The sequence below is a fragment of the Cervus canadensis genome, chromosome 28 (assembly GCF_019320065.1).
Source record: "Cervus canadensis isolate Bull #8, Minnesota chromosome 28, ASM1932006v1, whole genome shotgun sequence".
Taxonomy (NCBI): Eukaryota; Metazoa; Chordata; class Mammalia; order Artiodactyla; family Cervidae; genus Cervus; species Cervus canadensis.
In genome coordinates, this window is record NC_057413.1 from 24,110,730 (window position 1) to 24,129,473 (window position 18,744).

The 18,744-nt window shown below is 41.5% G+C and overlaps 1 long non-coding RNA gene across 1 annotated transcript in view; it reads left to right on the forward strand.

The window, feature by feature from the left end:
• The window catches only part of LOC122429844, a 158,742-nt gene extending 141,197 nt beyond the window's left edge, over window positions 1-17,545 (forward strand). The window contains exon 4 of the long non-coding RNA XR_006266159.1: window positions 17,222-17,545. This is a non-coding gene — a long non-coding RNA (uncharacterized LOC122429844). The remainder of the gene's footprint in view (window positions 1-17,221) is intronic.
• Window positions 17,546-18,744: the final 1,199 nt, after the last annotated feature.

The window sequence follows — 18,744 nt, forward strand, 5'->3', positions numbered from 1 at the left end:
GTCCTTTCCACTGTTTTAAAATCTTAACATTTGCACTGCACTCAATTTCTGTATGGACTGATAGACTTGACATTTTAAAAATCATTGCTTAAAATTAGTTTAAATCAATTATTATATAATCTTCTAACTGCTTTTGAGTAATGACTTTATAAGAGGCAACAACACAAGAGCCAAGTGAGATATATTCTTTTTCTTTCTGTAAACTATTAGTGAACATAAGAACTCAGTTAAAACCTCACATTCTCTGGCAAGTCTTTCATTAGGAAGTCTCTATCTTTGCAGAGTATAATAAATTATTCCTTTCTCTAGGTCATTTTATCTTATGCTTATGTCTATAACTGTGTGATACAGTTCTGTTACTGAATTATTGCATAATCACTTTCCCCACTAGAATTGTGAACTTCTTGTGAGACCATGTTTCCAAGTCCAACTCATTCATTTTCCCCCACCTGCTCCTAGCAGAATGTCTGGAAAGTATTAAGTATTCAATAAATGTCTTTGAATGAATGTATAAATGCATTTTAAAAAGACTGCCTTTTATTTCAGGCACGTTTTTTCCTTAAAAGTGTTTTGGATAAATATTATTTCTCTTGATCCATGTGAGAATCCAAAGAAGTAGCCATTACCATCCCTAAGAGATGTTAAGTGAATTTGCCAAGGTCAAGTAGCTACTAGGACAGAAATTCAAGGACCACTTCTTGAGCTCCCACCCTAAATACATTAAGATGTTATCCACAAGCCGTCTTCCACTTTCGAGTAGAAATGAAATAGGTCACGGCTGCGCAATGTTTCTGGGCAGCATCAGAAAACCTGAAAAAATGACAAAAGCATGTTTTTTTAGATACCAGAGAGCTGTGAGACCAATACAGACCAGATGATTGGGTTTAGCCTGTACAGTGGGTCTCTGCTGGAGGAAAGAAACCAGGGAAGTTTCGTGCACAGCTGGCATGACAGGTTGAAAATTTGAGGAGCAGCAATGTGGCTGGTTTCCCCAGGAGACATCTGTTGAGTCTGGGGTTGTGTGAAGGAAGCAGAGAGTGGGTTTGGACCAGCAGAATGAAGTCGCCTACATTCCACGTATCAAGGAGGAAAACTCCTGCTGGAGGAAGGGAGCCCATCTTAACTCTAGAGCTGGTCTCCCCTTCAAGATATCTTCTACACTTGCAGCTTTCAAGAGAAGGACGCTAAACAGATGAGCTCAGAATCTCCAAAGAGCAGAGCAGAATGAACTGCTCTGTTTCAGGACTAAGGAGAAAAAGACTGCCAGGCTCTTAATCAAAAGCCACGTAGAAACATGTCTAAGGACAAGGGATGAGCCACAGCAGACCTAGCCTTTGTGTGAGTGTGTGTAGAGAGAGAGAGAGATTTATCATAGGAATTGGCTTATACAATTATGGGGGCCAAGAAGATCCCTGGTCAGCCATTTACAAGCTGGAGAACCAGCCAGTGGTGTGATTCAGTCTGAGTTCAGAGATCTGAAAACCAAGGGAGCCGATGGTACAAGTATCAGTCTGAATCCAAAGGGTTCAAGAATCAGGGGATAGGGGTTAATGGCACAAGTCCTGGTCCAAGTCTGAAGGTCCAGGAGCCAGGATTGCCAGTGTCTGAGGGCAGGACACAAGGGATGTCCAAGCTCAGGCAAAGACAGCAAATTCATTCTTCCTCCACGCTTTGCTCTACTCGGGCCCCCAACAAATTGGATAAGGCCCATCTGCACTGGTGAGCGGAGAAGGCAATGGCAGCCCACTCCAGTACCCTTGCCTGGAAAATCCCATGGACAGAGAGGAGCCTGCTAGGCTGCAGTCCATGGGGTCGCTAAGAGTCGGACACGACTGAGCGAATTCACTTTCAGTATTCACTTTCATGCACTGGAGAAGGAAATGGCAACCCACTCCATTGTTCTTGCCTGGAGAATCCCAGGGACGGGGAGCCTGGTGGGCTGCCGTCTATGGGGTCGCACAGAGTCGGACACAACTGAAGCGACTTAGCAGCGGCAGCAGCACTTTACTCAGTCTACCAACTCAAATGTTAATCTCTTCCAGAAACACCCTCACAGACAGGCCCAGTAACAATGCTTTACCAGCCATCTGGAAATTCCTTAGCCCAATCAAGTCATCACATAAACTAACCATCACAGTGGGTTGATTTCTTATCTCTCCATACTTCCTTTTAATCTTTTCTTTAACCAGTGGGTTCTAGAAGAAGGACAGAACCATTTGGCTTCCTGCATGCTCCCCAAGGCCATAACCACTTAAGAGATTCTGCATCAGTTAGGGTATTTTCAGTTGCAAGTAACAGAAATTCAAACTGGATCACACAACAAAGGTAACACATTTGTTAAGGTGTGGCCCAATCATAATTACAGTTCTCTAATTTTTCTCAGTTTTCCCTTCTTGGTGTGTTGGATTGATTGTGAGGTTAGCATGTTACATGTTGGCAAAGTAACAATAAAACCCTAACTTTACACCCCACTCCAGTACTCTTGCCTGGAAAATCCCATGGACGAAGGAGCCCGATAGGCTGCCATCTATGGGGTCACTAAGAGTCAGACACGACTGATGTGACTTAGCAGCAGCAGCAGCAGCATACCTGCTGCTATCCGGGAGTTTGTACCTGGAACTAGTTACCTTCCCCCCCAAAAAAAGAAAAAAAAAACCCTAACTTTACATCCTACACTACAACAAAAGAAAGAAATGAGTTTCAGAAGTACCAGTAATAGTTCTGAAATTTGCTATAGGCCAAGACCAAGGCTAAGGCCATCTCTGATCTAATCAATGTAGTCAGTACGAGAGACTGTCCTCTTTGGGTCAGTACATGTCATTTGTTCCAGCCCTGAAGAAAGATATTTGAAGGTAACGATGGATCTCCAGTGGACGTGGGGACTATTGGAAAAGATTCAGTGGGGCATGGGTACTGGGGGGTCAGCCAACAGGTGATCACCACAATACTCAACACAGATTCTCACACAGACACACACACCTCAGCTAGCAGCAACTAAAAGCTTAACCAAAGGAATGAACATAAATCATTTACAGAGTATTTTAGAGCAAGAGATTCACATTGAAGACAAAAACTGTGCTAAATTGCAAAACTATAGTGGACCAAAGAGGATAAATAATATATAACATTGTGATGGGTTTTCTTTCATCTTTCCTGTTGAAGGGCTTGTATAAAAACGAGCACTGACTTTCCTTTGCACTTCAAGGATTATGCTTTTGAGCATTATACTTGTACTCTCAAGTATAATCATATTACATCAGATCTTAAATCAATACTTCAACATCTTTGTTAATGTTCTAAGAATGTTCCATGCTCATGATTGTATAAGCATCGCTGAACTTGGTATTCTGTGCATGTCACCTTCATTGTTCGATTAATGCTCAAGTAAAAACATTGCTATAATTACAACAATGGTGGTTGGCAGACACCCTCTGTGAGCATAAAAGGGGAATTAGAGCACCAAGAAAATGTGTGGTAAAGAGGAGAGGGGTTGGCTGAGCAGGGGGTGATAAGTTCTCCAAGATAAAGCTCATTGAATATAAAAGTTGGATTTATATAGTGAGCTGAAAAAGATCTCAAGAAGTCATCTGGTCCATTCCCCAACTTTTAGGCAGCAGCACACATTAAAATGATTCAAGGCTAAGAGTTAATTGTATTCTGTGCAGCATTTTTCTTTTTTTTTTTTTGCTCTTAAAAATTGAACAAACAGTAGGGGAAACAAAAGTCCAATTAATTCTTAATTCGAAGCTTATTGTATTTTGTAGTTCTGAAATATTTGAGAGAAGATTTTAAAATTCCAAATCCCTGCCAGATAGAAAGAAGATATTTCAAAATAAATATTTTACTCTTTGCTCTGCCGGTGTGATATGAGGCAGCAATTCCTTCATTACCACAAAAAACCTAAGGGAAGATTTTGGAACTAGGATCGAACTAGCAAATTCTGCTTTTCTGAGACTGTTGAGGGACAGTTTGTTCTTTAATTTTCCCAGGGATTATTAAGCACACAGTCCAACCAAAATGCTAAAAAAAATATGTCAATTAAATTTGTAAGAATCTCTCACATATTTCATGAAAGTATATTATTCTTTTCTTCATATCCTATTGATTTATATGTAATTTAAATTATGATAGCAACATAATTTTGTATAACACTTTTCTCCAGCAACTCAATTTCCACTTCTAAAAGTTTAGCCTCAAGATATAATCATAGATGTGAGAAAATACTTAGATACAAATGTTAATTACAGCATTATACCTAAGAGCCAAAATTGAAAACCACTATAATACCCAACAACAGAAAGTGGTCAAATAAATTATGGTGCTTCTGTACAACAAAATATTACATAAGCCAGAGGGGTGGGATGGGGAAAGAGATGGGAGGGAGGTTCAGAAGGGAGGGGATATACATATACCTATGGCTGATTCATGTTGACGTTTGACAGAAAACAACAAAATTCTGTAAAGCAATTATCCTTCAATAAATTAAAAAAGAAAAAATTATGTCATGAAGTATCAATGTTATGGGAAAATGTTTGTGACATATATCATTGTGAAAAAATACAACTGTGTATAGTATGATCCCATTTTAAAAACAAACAATATGATCTAAAGGAAATATACCAAAATATTAATAAAGAGATAAACCTGAGTGGTAGGGCTTCCCTCGTAGCTCAGTTGGTAAAGAATCCACCTGCAATGCGGGAATTCACCTGCAATGCGGAAGACCCAGGTTCGATTCCTGGGTCTGGAAGATCCCCTGGATAAGGAAATAGCAACCCACTCCAGCATTCTTGCCTGAAAAATCTCATGGACAGAGGAGTCTGGCGGACTATAGTCCATGGGGTCGCAAGAGTCAGACACGATTTAGCAACTAAACCACAAAGCTGAGTGGTAGTTACACAGGTAAGTGCTGCTATTTTCTTTGTGCTCTACTATATTCTCTACAGTGAATATATGTCACTTGGATAACCAGGGAAAAACCCATAAGAGCCCTCCTACACTGTTGGTGGGAATGTAAATTGGCATAGCTACTATGGAGAACAGTATGGAGGTTCCTTTAAAACCTAAAAATAGATGATTATCACATGACTCAAAAACCCTACTCCTGGACATCTATCTGGAAAAGAGGAAAACTCTAATTAAAAGATACATGCACCCCAGTGTTCATTGCAGCACTATTTATAATAACCAGGATATGGGAACAACCTAAATGTTCATCAACAGATGAATGGATAAATATGTGGTATACGTATATGATGGAATATTCAGTTCAGTTCATTTCAGTTGCTCAGTCGTGTCCAACTCTTTGCGACCCCATGAATCGCAGCATGCCAGGCCTCCCTGTCCATCACCAACTCCTGGAGTTTACTCAAACCCGTGTCCATCGAGTCGGTGATGCCATCCAACCGTCTCATCCTCTGTCGTCCCCTTCTTCTCCTGCCCCCAATCCGTCCTAGCATCAATGGAATATTACTCAGCCATAAAAGAATGAAATCATACCATGTGCAGCAACATGGATGGACTCACAGATTATAATACTAACTGAAGTCAGACAGAGAAAGGCAAATATATGACATCACTATCTAAATCTAAAAAAAAGATACAAATGAATTTATTTACAAAATAGACTCACAGACATAGAAAACAAACTTATGGTATCCAAAGGGGGAGAGGGGAATAAATTAGGAGTTTGGGATTAACAGTACATACTACTATGTATAACATAGATAAACAACAAGGACCTACAGCACAGGAACTATATTCAACACCTTGTAATAAGCTATAAGGAAAAGAATCTAAAAATTATATATATATATATAAAACTAAATCCTTTTGCTGTACAACTGAAATTAACACAACACTGTAAATCAACTATACTTCAACAAGAAATTCACAACAATTGTTTTTAATGTAATGTCTCTTAATTTAAGTAAGCGAATGTTCAAAATATTGTTTCTATGCATTGTGGAGGATATACCTATGCACATGTTATTTATATTTTTTGCTCAGTCTACGTATATGGTGGGGACCCATTGTCATAAATGATTATATGCATTATCTTGAAATAGTTTCATGCATTGCCACTTAGACTTCTAATTCTTCGTTCTTATATCTTTCCATTTGACTAACACTTTCCATGTGTTAGTAGTGCTTTGAGACTCTTTTACAGTGTTTTTCTATTAGATGTGGTGTTGCCTCATCTTGTAATTCATGCCAGAGAAAGAATATTTTCTACCCAGCTGCTCCTCTACAATATCATGGGCAGTCTTGGCAAGATTCATCAGTCTTTATTCTGATTTGAACTCAGGTTATTTGAGATTTCATTGAGAAGAAATTTACCCCTGATATCAAACATCACGTTGACTTTAACAAACAGAGAAGGTTCCTTTTCACAAGGTTATAAATCAATATGACAGTAAATATTCTGCTTCAAGAGACAGCCCTCAAGGAGCCCTCAAGGAGGGTATCTCTTGCAAATTAAAAGTATATACTTGTGCATTAAGACCACACTCTTACAATGTCTTCACCTGAGTCTACTCTAAATAGACCAGACGAGATTGTAAAGAATGTTGTAGGCTGTCCTAAAGAGCTATATAACAGGCTAGCTTATGCTCCAAATTGTTTCAGATATTTTAATTGATTCAGGCCTGCCTGCTTGCCTGCCTTCCTGAATAATTTAGTCTCAAGTCACCTGGATGGCAGAGTGAGGCAGGCCTTTGCATGCGGATGGGCAGCAGACTAGTAGGAGCAAGGCCTCTGTGTCTGGGTGTGGTGATCTCACTAGCAGCCCAGTGTGGGGTCTCAGAGCCAATGAGGGGTGAGGAGAACACCAACATGGGGGTGTGGCAGTGGCCTCACACAGGCTGGTAGAGCCCTCCTGGGTTTAGGAGGTTGTGGCTCAGCTGGTAAAGAATCTGCCTGCAATGCAGCAGACCTGGGTTTGATCCCTGGGTTGGGAAGATCCCCTGGAGAATGGAAAGGCTACCCACTCCAGTATTCTGGCCTGGAGAATTCCATGGACTACACAATGGCAAAGAGTTGGACAGGACTGAGCAACTTTAACTTTCAGTTTCCATATGAGACTGGGGTCTCATGGTGGTCGTAGCACCAATGGGAGATTAGTAGTGTAGCAGGGACAGTAGGGGAATAAGTAAATATTGGGTTGGCCAAAAAGTACATTTCAGTTTTTCCATAACATTTTACAGAAAACCCAAATGAGCTTTTTTTGCCAACCCAAAATATAGTATAATGGGAGCCAAGTTTCTCACTGTGGGAGAAGGGAGTTATAAATATGAAAAAGGTAGAAAACTAGAATGAACCTGTGCTATTGGATAGAACCTGTAGTTAGCGTGAATGTATGGTTTTCAAAATACATTTGGCTGTACCTAGAAATAAAGATGTCAGTATGTATTCTATGGATGCACACATATATTCCTTAGCTCTGTCACTGAGAGATCCTAGAAGCAGCAGCAATACCCCAAAACCTATGAGCACACTAGTGCCGAGACCTTGGTATTCAAATACCACTCTTCACTAAAATGAACCAGGGCTTCACAGTGGCTGACTCCACAGCTGGGGCAGCTGTGCAACAAGATTCTGGGGCTTTTACTGGTGAAATCTGGGATGATTTGACCTTCAAAATAAATGGTAGTAACAAGTTGTAACCCAAGAGTCCATACTACTATAAATAGATATAGAGACAAAGTTTTCCTTACAGTAGAATTCCAACTAGTAAGTAGAAGGAATGTTGGATTTGAAAAATCACCATTTGGCAACCATGGAAATAATAATGAACTGAGCCAAGAAATGTCAATGAATGGTAAAATAACAGGTGAAAAAACTGACATTTATATAGCCTCAGAGTATCTTCCTACAAAATATTTTGGTTTCTGCTCATTATATGTACAGGTTTTCTTTGCATGAAAATCAGTAGGGAAAAGTTAGGCATTCCCAAGGAAATCAGTCTCATTCTTTGCTGAGAACCCCAGAGTCTCAGCCTGTGTATTTCCACCACTGAGAGTGAATTGCTGAGGATCAACATGGCTAATAATAAAAGTTGATTTTATTTAGAAAAGGCAGAGGAATCAAAGATCAAATTGTCAACATCTACAGGATCATCGAAAAAGCAAGAGAGTTCCAGAAAAACATCTACTTTTGCTTTATTGACTACACCAAAGCCTTTGACTGTGTAGATCACAATAAACTGTAGAAAATTCTGAAAGAGATGGGAATACCAGACCACCTGACCTGCCTCCTGAGAAATCTGTATGTAGGTCAAGAAGCAACAGTTAGAACTGGACATGGAACAACAGACTGCTTCCCAATTGGGAAAGGAGTACATCAAGGCTGCATATTGTCACCCTGCTTATTTAACTTATATGCAGAGTACATCATGTGAAATGCTGGGCTGTATGAAGCACAAGCTGGAATCAAGATTGCTGGGAGAAATATCAATAACCTCAGATACGCAGATGATACCACCCGTATGGGAGAAAGTGAAGAAGAACTAAAGAGCCTCTAGATGAAAGTGAAAGAGGAGAGTGAAAAAGCTGGCTTAAAACTCAACATTCAGAAAACTCATATCATGGCATCTGGTCCCATCACTTCATGGCTAATAGATGGGGAAACAATGGAAACAGTGACAGACTTTATTTTCTTGGGCTCCAAAGTCACTGCAGATGGTGATTGCAGCCATGAAATTAAAAGACGCTTGCTCCTTGGAAGAAAAGCTATGACCAACCTAGACAGCATATTAAAAAGCAGAGACATTACTTTGCCAACAAAGATCTGTCTAGTCAAAGCTATGGTTTTTCCAGTAGTCATGTGAGAGTTGGACTATAAAGAAAGCTGAGCACTGAAAAATTGATGTTTTTGAACCATTAGACTGCAAGAAGATCCAACCAGTCCTTCCTAAATAAAATCAGTCCTGAATATTCACTGGAAGGACTGATACTGAAACTGAGGCTCTAATACTTTGGCCACCTGATGCGAACAACTGACTCATTTGAAAAGACCCTGATGCTGGGAAAGATTGAAGGTGGGAGGAGAGGGGGACAACAGAGGATGAGATGGTTGGATGGCATCACCAACTCAATGGACATGAGTTTGGGTAAACTCCGGGAGTTGGTGATGGACAGGGAGGCCTGGCATGCTGTGGTCCATTGGGATGCAGAGAGTCGGACATGACTGAGTGACTGAACTGAACTGAAGTGCCCACTTCCTCACAGATGACTATCTTTTTGCTGTGTCTTCACATAGTAGAGAGGGCTTCCCAGGCGGCTCAGTGGTAAAGAATCCACCTGCCAATGCAGGATATGCAGGAGACTCGGGTTCAATCCCTGGCTGGGAAGATCCCCTGGAGCAGGAAATGGCAACCCATTCCAGTATTCTTGCCAGGATAATCCCATGAACAGAGGAGCCTGGCAGGCTAAGGTCCATGAGGTCACAAAGAGTAGGACACAACTGAGCACCCACGCATGCACATAGTTGAGGGGTTGAGGGAGCTCTGTGGGGGTCTCTTTTATAAGCATATTAATCCCACTCATGAGGGCTCCATCCTCAAGACCTCAACACCTCCCAAAGGCCTCAACTCCTAACACCGTCATGTTAGGTATTAAGTTGCAATGGTATGAATTTTGAGGGGGACACAAATATTCAATCTACAGCACCCATTAAGAGACCATGTACTAAACAATTAAAATTATATTCTAGACCTTAGAGTCTAGCCTAATCTAAGAGATTCCAGGGATCTGAGCTGGTTCTTCAGGGTCATGTACCAGCCCTTCAACAGGTCATTTAGTCTGATAGAAAAGGAATCCACAGAGGTTAAAACTGGTCTTCAGGAAGTACATGAGGTTCTAGAGCAGCAGGGTTTGATAGAAACATAATACAGACCTAAATCTGATACACAAGCATAATATGAAATTTCTTAAAAGCCACATTTCAGTATAGCAAAGGGGACTCAACTCAATGCTCTGTGGTGACCTCAATAGGAAGAAAACCTAAAAAAGAGGGGATATATATATATACGTAAAACTGATTCACTTAGCTGTACAGTAGAACCTAATACAACATTGTAAAGCAACTCTACTCCAATAAAAATTAAAAAAAAAGAAATCCTGATGTAAACTCTAAAGAGACTCTCAAATGCAATCTCAAGGAGGTTTTAAAGAAGCCCACATTTAAAAAGTAAAAAGAAATAGGTGAAATTAACTATAATAATCTATTTGATTTCACCCAATATATACCACATATCATGATTTCAACATGTAATCATTATAAAATTATTAATGAAATATTTATATCTCTGGTTTATACTGTATTTTCACAATCTGGAGATATTTTAAACTGACAGCACATCTTGTTACGGACTAGCCATATTTCAGAGAGAGGGAACCGGTTTCTCTTTGACGAATTATTTTCTGATGCCCAACACGTTGTCAGGCTCTCCCCACCCAGCTGAGGTTCCCCAGCAGACTGGAGGGCACCAGCCTTCCCCATCTACTGGCAGCAGAACAACACACAGGTCCTTTGGAAGGCGATATTTCAGCTCAGTGCATATTTCAGGGCTGCTCTGGAGACTGGAATCAGAGTTCTTGCTCGTGGAGCAGAAGAATGGAATTCACAAACATGCAGACACCCATGGTAGCAAGCGAACAGGATTTATTGAAGAGGAGGAAAGTACAAAGCTCCCAGCATAGACACTGAGAGGGGGTAAAGAGTCCCCTGGACTAGCCATATTTCAAGGTTCAGTAACCACGCCTGACTACCTTTGATATTGTTCAGTCACAGTTCTGTCTGCTGCTTTGCCAGACTTCTGGGTCCTTCACTATCTCCTGGAGTTTGCGCAAACTCACGTCCATTGAGTCCTTGGGGTCGCAAAGAGTCGCACATCACCGAGCACGCATGCACTGCCGCTGACCCATCGGCTGGGTCTTCAGGCATGTTCACGGCAGCAACACAGAGCCTGGCACCTCTCTTCTGGGTAGAGTCAGGCTATTTTTTGTTAACCCTGAAGCAATATTTTGTGTACTGACCACAGACTTTGCTGGTGGTCTTTCTTAAGCTCCTTCAAGCAAAGATCCCCTCCTCTAGGACTTCACAGACACACTCACTAGCAGTTCCCTTATCTTAAGGGAACCCACCAGAAATATTCTCTAGGATTGAGAGAAAGCCATCCTTGTGGGTTAGAACATCTCCTATGGGAGTTGGATTTTGGCAAGTCATGAGATGAGCTAAAGTGATTTTAATGAAGCAGCAGTAGCAAAATCAAACATAAGTCAATGATAGAAAAACAAGAGACAGATGAGTGTGGCATGTGAGAAAGAGCTCGTCAATTTTGGAAATACAGTTAGCTCAGGTTCCAAGGACTCTCACAGACCCAGTAGATTTTGTTGCTCAGTAAACTTTGGAGCAAAATATTTTATTCTGGGTCCCATGCACCCTTAGGTTCAGAGATGTGTTTCTGGGGACCTCTGGATTCCTCAAAATTATAAGCAAAATGCTGTATTTCCATGCTGGGAGAGACAGATACAGGAACACATTAACCACAGAAGACAGAGAATCATATTTTATGGGGTTTGGGGTCACCAAGTAGAGAGTCAGAGAAAGAATTGTCACTTACTTCAAGCCAGGAGCAAGCTTGGGGCTTCTGAATGAATCCTGTCACTTTCCAGCACAGAGAATCAAATTATTTGGCCAGGCAAGGATTTTTCGCCAGGTACTTATTGCCTGAAATACAGAAATACAAGATTTAGGGACTCTAGATGGTCCAAAGACTTAGGAGAAATAAGGTACCCTGAACCACAGAAAATCCACTTGAAGGCTTGAAACCTTCTTTGATCACCCCAAGTGGACGTGATCTTTCCTTCTTTGCTCCTCTGGAGCACCTGACTAGTATCTGACACAGAGCTCTAGACTAATACCACTATAATGTAATTATAATACTTTTTCCACCTTGAAGAAACTTTTGCATTGCTCTGTGCATGTGGGTGCTCAGTTGTGTCTGACTCTTTCTGACCCCATGGACTATAGCCCACCAGGCTCCTCTGTCCATGGAATTTCCCAGGCAAGAATACTGGAGGGGGTTGCCATTTCCTCCAGGGATATCTTCCCGATCCAGGGATCAAACCCGAATCTCCTGTGTCTCTGGGCATTGTCAGGCAGGTTCTTTACTACTGCACAACCTCTACCTTGGCACTATTGACACTGTGGACGGGATACTTTGCCGTTGGGGCTGTTTCATGCATGGTAGGCTGTTTAGCAGCATCCCTAACCTCTATACACTAGAGCCAGCAGCTTCATTCCCCATCCCCTCCCCCACCTGCAGCTTGGACTATCAAAATTGCCTCCAGACACGACCAAACGTCTGGTGGGGGGGGGGGGGGAGTGGAAAGAAAAATTACCCTCAGCTGAGAACCACTGCCTCATTCTGAAGGTATGTTAATATGTGCCATGCTTCTAGATGGAACATTGCAAGGGCCACACCTTGCAAAGCTCCAGGCAAGAACAGTTCTTAGCTTTGCATGCTTAATATATCTGATAAATAAATGGTCAGTCAGTGTTCCAGGATCCTGCAGGCCACATCACACTTTCAGAATAAACAATGGGTTAATGTTTTCAAAAGAGAAAATAAAAAGGAAACATTTCATTGCACTGTGCTTTTAGACACTCCTGAGTTACCCACCTGAATGAGTTAAGCCTTTTATTTTCTTTTTTGAGAAGTAAAATATAGGTTGTCAGCTTCTCCTGGGTGATAAGGAAGAATACAATTAGAATCTTACCCAAATGAAGTTTTCTTTTTGCCTCACACAATGCATTCCATTCAGAGTACCTCACAAAGAGAATATTTCCCCCTACTTTCTTCATATTCTTATAACTGGGAGTTTCAAAAGGGCCCAATGCTCACTGTAAATTTTTTCAAAATTGTCCCTCTGAAGAGTTACCGCCTAAAATAAGCATGCTGGAGCATGATTTTTAAAAAATCCACTCTCATCCCTGGCCACTCCCTACAAGTTAAAATATGCCCTTTGAAAGTATTTCAAGTAAAGTTGATGAACCCTCCCAATTTTCTTTTCCATTCCCACTTACAGTGTCTCATGTCATTTTTATAGGAGGTACATATGCAAGGAATATCAATAGAGGAAATACATTTCAAGCCAAATCTTAGATGCAGGTAAATTAATTCCACACCATTTCAACCTTATGATCTCAGCTAGATGGAAATAATATAGTAGTTTCCCAGGAGATCGGGCTTGGGGTGCCGGGTTGGAAGAAACTGCTGGATGTGGCTTGGATGGGCTGGTAGCAAGGATTTAGTAGAGGTTTTTTTAAGAAGTTCCACCCAGTCCATGAGGAGAGCAGGGCTGAGACACCACCCTAAGGGATGATGGAATGAGAGAAACCCAGGTCGTGGAAGCTGAGCCTCCGTCAGAGATGCCAGACCCTGCAGAAGGGCTGGGATCTAAGACAGGCCCAAATGGAGCCCTGCAGGCTCTAGCAGGTGGTTTCCATCTATTTTTAACAAACTTTTATTTTTATTTATTTTTTTCCAACTTTTATTTTAGAATAATTTAAAACTGCAAAGGGAGAGAGTTCTCCTATACCTCTCACCCATTTCCCCTCACTGTTGACATCTTACATTACTACGGTGCTGGGCTGCCATGCACCAACCCAGGCTTACAAGCCCTGTACTTGCCCAACTTCAAGACAAAAGACAGAGCCCAGAGTGAACAACAGAAACATCACTGGTTTAGTGGAGCAAAGTCCTGGAGCAATACCCCATCGTGTGTAGAGGATGGCTGGACAGGACGTGGTAGTAGTCTTGGTGTGGAGTGGTGGGGGGAGGTTACCAGTTATAGGGAGGAACTGACGTCATCTTGGCTCATCAGTTACCAGAGAAACCAGCAGAGGGGCACGCCCCTCACCTCATCATCCCTTTGATAAGCATAGTGGAGAGCTCTGATCTAAAGCTAGAACAGCCATTAGCTGGGACTGGGGCAAGTGTGTAGAAAGGTCAGTCAAGTGAATGGAGTGTCAGTGAAGCAGGTGCTGGTTGGGCAGGGGATGATCTTGGGTGGCCTGACCCTACACATAGAGTATTTGTCAAAACTAAGAAACTAACATTGGCTTATTATCTGTTTATTTTTAACTAAAAGGTTTAACTATTTTCTTTACTATAAAAACATTCAACACACAGTTGAGGTTTCAGATGTCTGAGGGGGTGCAGGCCAGTGGCTCCCTCAAGGAGATAGAAAGGCAGTTAATTAGATGCTTCCGTCATATCCATTCTAAAGAATGAACTCCAGGGATTCCCTGGTGGTCCAGTGGCTAAGATTCTGAGCCCCCCAGTGAAGGGGGTCCAGATTTGATCCCTGGTCAGGGAACTAGATCCCACATGCAGCAACTAAACTCCTGAGTACCACAACTAAGACCTGGTACAGTCAAATAAATAAGATAAAAAAACAACAAAAAAGAAAGAACTCCATAGGAAGCCTTATTCCCTGGCATTTGAAGTAGGTCTTTCCATCCCCGAGCATTTTCAGTAATACATCTGGAGGGTTATTTAGGGTCTCAGAGGGCATTCCCATCATGCAGGGTGGTGGGGAGGCCCGGGCCATCTCCCCAGCATTCTAACCATGGCGTTTCTTCCTGGGGGTGGGGTTAAAATCTGAAGACTGGAGCTCTTGGGGCCTCCATGTGGTCATGCCAAGGTCCTGGTGGAAGCATGTTTTCTTCCACCTATTTGGGTAAACCCAGGGTCTAGCTTAAGACCTAGACCTTCAGAGATCAGCTCTGGGGCTCTTGGAGCCTTGAGGTCAGGATCCAGGGCAGAGGCTCCTGCGCATCCCTTTTAGGAAGGTCAGGAATCTGGGATCTTTTTTAGAGGGAATGCTCTTGTTTACTTGTTATGAAATATAAGCCCTACCCACGGGGTTGTTTGTCTCTCAGCCACCTGGGGAAGTCGCTGACAAGCAGATCCTTAAACCCAGACTCAGCGGCTGTGGAATGGGTCCTTAAGATTTGTGTGTCTAACAAGCTCCCCAGATGATTCTGATTTAAGTAGGTGCTTAAGTGGGTTTATGCCGTTTGACTAGTCTGCGCATTCTAGGCTCTAGAATTCCAACTACTGTCAGCTGAGCAGGTCATGGTTCTTACTAGTCAGAAAGGGAGTGCTCCTTAATTCAGGATTTCATAAATTTTATGTTACTGCCATTCACTGACAGTGAACATATATCATGGGAGGAGAACTAGGTACAATTTCCTAAACTCTTAACTCAAGCATGAATTACACGCAGCACGTTCTAGCGATAAATACTTGTTCTCCACTAGATGTGGTCAAGGGAATTATTCCGTCCTGGGTTTGGGTTCCTGGATTTCTGTTGGTTTCCAGGATCTTTCTGTATTTTGAGAAGGTCACTTCATCCTCTCCTGGCTTATGGAGTTTCTGCTAAGAAATCTGCATAGAGCCTAACTGGGGTTCCTTTGTAGGTTATCACCCTTTCCCCCAGCTGCCTTTAAAATTCATTCTTGGTCATTGACTTTTGACAGTTTTGATATAATTTGTCTTGGAGAAGGTCTTTTTGCATTGAGGTAACTAGTTGTTCTTTTAGCTTCATGAACTTATATATCCTGTTCCTTCTCTAGGTTTGGGAAGTCCTCAGTGATTATTTCTTTAAATAAATTCTCTGCACCCTTCTCCCTCTCGTCTCTGAATACCAATTATCCTAATGCTGCCCTAAAAGACTTGGATCGTTCCTGTAGAATTTCCTTACTTTTTTGGATCTCAGTTCTCTTTCCTCTTCTACCTGTATCGTTTTAAGATTTCCATCTTTGAGCTTGCCAATTCTCTCTTCCATATCATCTGTTCTGTTTCCAAAACTTTCTAATGCATTTTTCATCTTGTTGAGTTCTTCAACTCCAGAATTTCTGTTGGTTCTTTTTTAGTTTCAATCACTTTGGTAAAGTAGTTCTTCTGTTCATTAATTTCATTCCCGCACTCACTGAACTGCCTTCCTGAGTTTTCCTGTAGCTTGTCGAGTTTCTTCATGACAGCTATTTTGAATTCTCAGATAGATCACAACATTCTGTGACCTTAAGTTTGGTTTCTAGAAAATCATCATTTTCTTTTTTGTGATACACTCTTACTGTGGTTCTTGATGATGCTTGATGAGTTGTTTCTCTGCCAGCACATTTGAAGTAGTGAATGCCTTTCCTTTTTTTTTTTTTTGGCCACACTGCACAATTTGTGGAATCTTAGTTCTCCAACCCAGGCCTCAGCAGTAAAAGCACGCTTCAGTTGTGCCCCACTCTTTGCGACCCTATGGACTGTAGTCCTCTGGGCTCCTCTGTCCATGGGAGTCTCCAGGCAAGAACACTGGAGTTCGTTGCCATTTCTTATTACAGGGGGGTCTTCTTGACCCAGGGTTCAAGCCTGCATCTCTTTTCTTTTTTTTCTTTAATGTCAACAGCTTTATTCCCCTCACTTCTACACATTTTGTGGTTTATATAAAAAGATCTATTGCATTTTTTCCTTGTGATTGAAAATTGACAGACATAAACCCCAGTGATGCCAAAGGGATGTGATGTACATGTGACAGGCTACTGTTTGTGCCTGTCTGCATGAAATGCCACTCATTTTTAAGAACTTTTCCCTTTCTTTCTTAACAGGAAGAGAAAATGATGTGTTTTTCCTGCTAGACCACAGTGAGCTGAGTTGTTTTTTGTTGTTGTTGTCTTGTTTTTTAAATTAATTTATTAATTTTAATTGGAAGCTCATTACTTTACAATATTGTAGTGGTTTTGGCATACATTCACATGAATCAGCCATGGGTGCACATGTGTTCCCCATCCTGAAACCCGCTCCCACCTCCCTCCCCATCCCATCCCTCAGGGTCATCTCAGTGCACCGGCCCTGAGCGCCCTGTCTCGGGCCTGGAACCTGGACTGGCGATCTATTTCACATATGGTAATATACATGTTTCAATGCTATTCTCTCAAATCATCCCACCCTCACCTTCGCCCACAGAGTCCAAAATTCTGTTCTTTACATCTGTGTCTCTTTTGCTGTCTTGCATATAGGGTCATCATTACCATCTTTCTAAATGTTTCTTGCATTGGCAGCAGGTTCTTCACCAGTAGCGGTAAGGATTTTTTTTGTTTTGTTTTTAATATTACTTGATTCTAATCGTTAGAAATTAGAAGCCTTTCTTTTGTTCTCCAGCAGGTGGTGCTATAGCACAAGTTCTGTCTTTCTCTTCCCTGCGCTGCCTCTCTATTACCCAGAGTCAACACTTCCACAGTCCACAACCTCCTCATCGCTGCTTGTGTCTCCAGCGTCGTGGGTGCCCTGCTGCTCCTGGTGTCACTGGCTTTACCACCTGGGGTACCAGGGTGGTGGGGCTTCTCCTGGGTCCAGGGTCTCTTGGCTTTGCTGTCTTGACTGATAACTATGGTGTGTGTTTGTGTGTCTAGGGCAATACTGCCCAGTAGAATTTTCTGCAATAATAAAATGCTCTGTATCTGTATTCTTCAATAAAGCGGTCACATGTGACAACTGAACACTTGAAGGGTGGCTGGTACAACTGGGGAACTGAATTTTTTTATTTTATTAAAGTTTAATTAATTTACATTTAAATAGACACACTGGCTATGGCTTCCATACTGGAGAGCATGGGGCTTTAGAACAGGAATGAAAATGTTGTCATTTCGTTCTTCTGGCAGTTTCTTGACTCATTTTCTTGAACATATCGCAAGATGGAACTTTTGACCCTAAATTCTGAGAACAAATAGGATTGCAGTGAAATGCTACTGTAGTCAAATGAATGAAAGCCGAATAAGGACAGACCTTTCCCCAAAAAAGAGTCATATATCTACAAGGGAGGAAAATCTGGTCTAACAAACCAGGTACGTTTTACACCTGGAAACTCTACTGTGTTTCACTGCTAATGTTCATCTAGTGAACTGATTGATTTTCCTGTTAGGCTGTAGTGCCAACACAATCTGAATGTTTTTTGAAGGTGAAGCCTACCAGAGATAATAAAAAGGACACCATTGTACCTTAATGATCCTGATGGGTTATGATAAATGGCTGCATAACACATTCCAAATAGAATTTATATAGCACAGTGCTTCCCATTTTTCTTTCTTGTCAAGCAGCTATGTTACCTTCTATTAAATTATCCAAATACAGTTTCATTTTTATAACATTATTTCTCCTGTCTCTGAACACTTGTATCTTCTCTCTTACAATATCACCTTCTCTCTATGTATTGCAATTTGGGTTCCATACCTACTTTGTGTCCTTGCATTTTTAGAATAGTATTCTCAAGAATATCCTCAACAGGGGACTTCCCTGGTGGTCCAGGGGCTAAGAATCTGCACTCCCAATGCAGGGGGCCTGGGTTTGATCCCTGGTCAGGGAACTAGATCCCACATACTGCAACTAAACTAAATACCCAACATGCCACCATGAAGATTCCATGTGCTGCAACTAAGACTGTGCAACCAAATAAATAAATAAAAATAAATATTAGAAAATAATATTCTTGATCCCCTTTGCTAATGCTTATTGGGTTCCATAAACTTTTCCTTTATTTTTCACACAATCCACTTTACAACTCAATTGTAGCAAATTTAATTCAACAGACTCCTTCCCCATCAACTAACGGAGCAACATAAGAATTCTTCTGGGTGCTGGTTGAACTGCAGCCCCTCAGACACCAAGGCCAACATTTAAGCTATAAA